The sequence below is a fragment of the Zootoca vivipara genome, chromosome 13, assembly GCF_963506605.1.
Source record: "Zootoca vivipara chromosome 13, rZooViv1.1, whole genome shotgun sequence".
NCBI lineage: Eukaryota > Metazoa > Chordata > Lepidosauria > Squamata > Lacertidae > Zootoca > Zootoca vivipara.
In genome coordinates, this window is record NC_083288.1 from 22,667,416 (window position 1) to 22,672,317 (window position 4,902).

The window sequence follows — 4,902 nt, forward strand, 5'->3', positions numbered from 1 at the left end:
CTGGCATAGCTCAAAGCTACATCTGCATCCAGGCAGCAGGTTCTTGCATGGCCAACATAGCACTGAAACGGATGGATGAATGAATGAGGTACATAAAGGAAAATACCCCTGAAGAGCAGTCCTTCTCAACACAGTCACTCTCCTGTTGTATTGAATCAATCTAATCCTGCTAGGCTGCAGTTTACAGTGCTGGCAATGTGCCCATACTGTTTGGACTGTTGTTTTTAGTGTTACTCAGTGCTTTTTTTCTTTAAAAAATGTTTAGGGGTACTCTCATTTTGACTAAAGAAAACCACCATTTCATAGTTCAAACCGGGGGAAATAAATACAGTAAATGGACAAATGGACAAAGATTCACAACATGTTTACAGGTATGCGCCCCCCTGCGCCCCCCCCAGAAAAAAAGCATTGGTGTTACTTATTCATCACCTTCCACAGATACTGCTCACGCGATGTACACAATGGCTGTGTACACATTATACCTTAAAAGCACACATATATATGTGATACATATATCTTCTGCCCTGAAAGAATTCTGGGCACTGTGGTTTGCTAAAGTGTTGCTGGGAATTGTACCTCTGTGATGGGGTAAACTAAAGTGTGCATAATTCTTTGAGGGAAATAATGTGTGTATGCGTTTTTTTAAATGTGCTTAAAGACATAGTGTGCACACTGTGTAACAAGACAGCTAAGAATAAGGCAATCAAAACAACACAGAAAATAACAACAAATGAATTGAAAAACAATTAAAATGAGACACCCATAGTAGAGACCTAGTCACCCAGCTGGGAAAGCTTGTGTGAAATATGTCTATGTTAGTTTCTGGAAAGTGTGCAGGTAGTGGACACCTGTCATATCTTGACAGGAATGCTGTTCCATTGAACCGAATCAGCCACACGAATCAGGGTTCAGCCACACTTCAATTTGTCCCATTATTTCTTCCATTTTGTCCTGTGATTTCTAAGCATGGGTCTGAGAGATTCTTCCTTTGTCCTTTCCCCCCGGAAAACCTGTTGCTTACTGCTGAATTGGAACAAACACCAATCTGCAGAAAACCCAATTGACATTTGTTCTGATTCAGCAGCTCACAGCGGGTTTTCCCCAGGGAAAGTGGAGGGATGAAAGAAAAAACTCTCAAGCCCATGTCTAGAAATGGCAAAACAAATGGATGAACCCTAAAAGCCAGTAACCAACTGCATTTTAATAAAACAGACCCTCCAACATTTCTCCAATGAAAATAGGGACGTCCCATTCCATAATTATAATTTTACTATTTATACCTCACACATCTTACTGGGTTGCCCCAGCCATTCTGGACAGCTTCCAACCTATATAAAAAACATAATAAAACATTAAATAAAATTTCCTATACAGGATTGCCTTCAGATGACCCAGGGGTTGGATAACTCCATAGCTCTCAACATTTCTCCAATGAAAATAGGGACATCCTAAGGAAAAGTGGGGCATTCCAGAATCAAATCAGAAACCGGGATGGCTTCTCTAAATCAGGGAGGTCCCTGGAAAATAGGGACACTTGGAGGGTCTGGAACAGAAAAAAGGTTATTTGATGGGATACGTCATACCAGAACATTTGAAAGTAGCCTTCCATATGTGTGGTTCAAACAGATGGTTGGCATGTTCTGGTGGCAAAACCTGTATCCTCCCGCTCCCTGCTCTGTTTTTAAAACTACCCTTTCACATAAACACAGGCCTAAAATGCAGCTATGCCAAGGCACACACTCCCAAAAGGCTCGTGAAATGCAGAAGACCAGCTACATTATATGACCGTAGGTTGCTGATGATCTCTAATTGATTTCCAAGAAAGCTGTCCCCTCCTCATTCCGCATGAGAAGCACTAAAGTGGACAGTTTTCATGGTAACCCTTCTCCCTCTAAACGGTACCTGCAATTACCTTCTAAAGCATAAGCACCTCTTTAGCCAAGAGATGAGACAGTGGGGGCGGGGGGGGGGGGGAGAGAAAGAGAATGAGGCTCCTTAAATGCTCCCACTTCTTGCTGCTGCCAAACACATTTTGTGAATGCACTAAGCCATTTATTTCCCAGCTGTGCCGCAGACCGCATGAGGATCCAAGCCTGGGTCATATGCTTTCTCTTCCAGCGCCCTGCTGCCCTTATTATTGCACAGAGCCCCCTGGGTGGAATCTGGAACGGGGGTCATGCCACGAACACTGCTGTTGCCACTGCCTGTTGCTGCTTCCATCAAGTGCATTTCAGTTTCAAAACTCCAGCTGCTGCACAATTCTTGTTTGGAGCCGGATGGCCCAGCGGTGGCTGTTTGCTTTTTAGGAAAACTAAGGAAAGGCTTTAGAAATAGCACAGATAACACTGTTGACATGTTGGCAATCTTTCTGCCAATTATATAACTAAAAAAAAGCACTGAAAATGTTAAGCTAGGTGGAATCTAGACACATATTAAAAAACGTGAAAATACTTTTTAAAGAAAACGTTTGAAAAATATATATTGAATTTGCCATAGCTCACTATCGCCGTCTAGTGTCACATTTGTATAATGCACTTTACAACACACGTAAAGCTTTTTATTTGCAGCTGTACAGCTGAGTCCTTAGCAACATCACAAAGGTGAGAAACAAACTGTGAGCCAAATGAAACTGGGGATATGTCACTGTGTCTCCCGTCTCTGCTTTTAAATGAGATGCAATCACAGGAGAGGGAGTTTATTTAATTCTTGTTAGGTGTGTGTGTGTGTGTGTGTGTCTTTCCTAATAAAAATAATCCAATATTTATTTATTTTTTCCTCCAGGGGACAGAGTTGCCTGAGGGTACAATTTTGATTAGATAAGAAAGTGCTCATTGCACATTTATTTTATTTAGTTTCATTTTTTATTTCCCACGCCCCCACTGCTTCCTCCTACAGAAGCCCAAGGTGGGTAACAACAACCAGCGAAAACAAAAATAAAATAGTTAAAGCATCAGCAAAACCTATGATTTGAATCAAGGATTAAAATATGACACCACAAACAATTAAAGTAGTTATGTTCCCAAAGCCTGACTAAACAAATGCATTCTTATTTTGCACCTGAATGGGGGAGGCACAACCGAATTTTACTCAATTACATTTTGGGTTATATACAAAATAAAACAGAGAGCTCCAGTCATTGATCTCTCCCACATCATATTGTTTTGGACTTGGGGAAAACAGAGTATTGGAGAGCAAAGAGTGTTACATGAGCTTTCCCAAACAGGTCACACCCATGTCCTTATTTCACCACCACCATGTTATAGGGCCTGTTTTGCTGCATTGTTGGAATGCCCTGGATTGCAAAGACAACAACGGTATCCGTACCCTAGCAGTACTGAGTTGCATCGTATGGCTTTGGGGCAAGTTGTATCCCCCTCAGTCTTATTCCTCACAATCTGTAAAATGGGAATGAGGAATGGGTGAGGCCATGGGCTGCATGTGCAGTAACAGTAAGAGTGATACTTTAGCTTTTCTACATTGCATTACAGTGGAACCTCGGTTTTCGAGCATCTCGGAAGCCAAACGTTTCCAAACCCAAACGCCGAAAACCCAGAAGTACCGGTAATTGCTTCCATCTTTGAATGTGCCTCAGAAGTCAAATGGCTTCCGCTGCATGTTTTTCAGTTTTCTCAATGGAAATTGCTGACAGCCCTTTGCACCTTGGTTGTTGAACATTTCCGAAGTTGAACAGTCTTCTGGAACAGATTACATTCAACAACCGAGGTGCCACTGTATTTATAAAGAGCTTTTCTTAAGTGCTCACTTCAGCTAAAGAAAAGGCAGGGAGGGGAATCAGACTTTGGAAAAAGGCAAGCAGCTTATGATACCCAACACCAGGCCCCTGTCCTCCTTTGTGCACCTTTCTAGCAATGAAGTCCAGCAGCTCAGTGGGTTCAGGCAGTCTGTACCAGTTGCACTTGCACCAAGTAAAAAAAAGTTGACCAGAAAGAAGAGCCAGCAGAAGCCATTACAGTGGTACCTCGCAAGACGAATGCGTTTTGCGATGTTTTCGGCGCTTCGCAAGGCGACGTTTTCTATGACCACGCTTCGCAAGACGAAGTTTTTCGGCAGTTTTTTTTTTTTGCCACGACAAACCGAGCTTCGCAAGACGAAATTACCGCAAGACAAAGCGACTCGCGGAACGAATTACTTTTGTCTTGCGAGGCTCCACTGTAGTTGCATTGGGCAGTTAAACTAAGAGGAGCCAGTAGTTATACTAGACTCAAAAGGACTTACTGTCACCTCAGCCCACATTTTGATGCTGGAGATGGTGAAGAGCAGCAGCGATCAGGCTGAGAGGACCTTTAGCTTGCAAACTTCCCTAGTGGTTCAGGGATTGGGAGCAAGAGAGGGATGGGCCTCCTTTAATTCCCACTTGCAGGACCAGGCATCAGACTTCCCATACCCCAACCCGAATAATAAGAGACCAAAGAAACTGGTTTTGGGTCAAAACAGGCCACAACTTTATTGAATACAGATGAAAGAGGTTTGGCTTGGGCATGGGACAATCTAAATACTTCCGGCCTGCCTGCCGGAAGTGACACGTGATCAATCCAGGCGGGGGTTCCTAAGACTTGCATCCAATAGGGTGACCCCTGCAGGGACCGCCATTTGGGGGAGTGCCTTCGGCCCTGGCCCCACCTGGGCACTGATATGGCCACTCCCCCCGGATCCCTTTAATGGGATACCCCAGTGTTTGGAGGGGCAGGCGAAGACTACAACCTCCCCTCCATCTAAAACAAAGGATTGCCCCAATGCCCAACCAGTTGTGATGATTGCTATGAGGTAGGCAAAACCACTAGGTCAGTACCAATTAGCCTGATGGGCAAATTCCTACCAGGCACCTTAAAGGACGCCGACCACCGTAGCCACAGCAATGTCATTGACTATCAGCTAAAACCA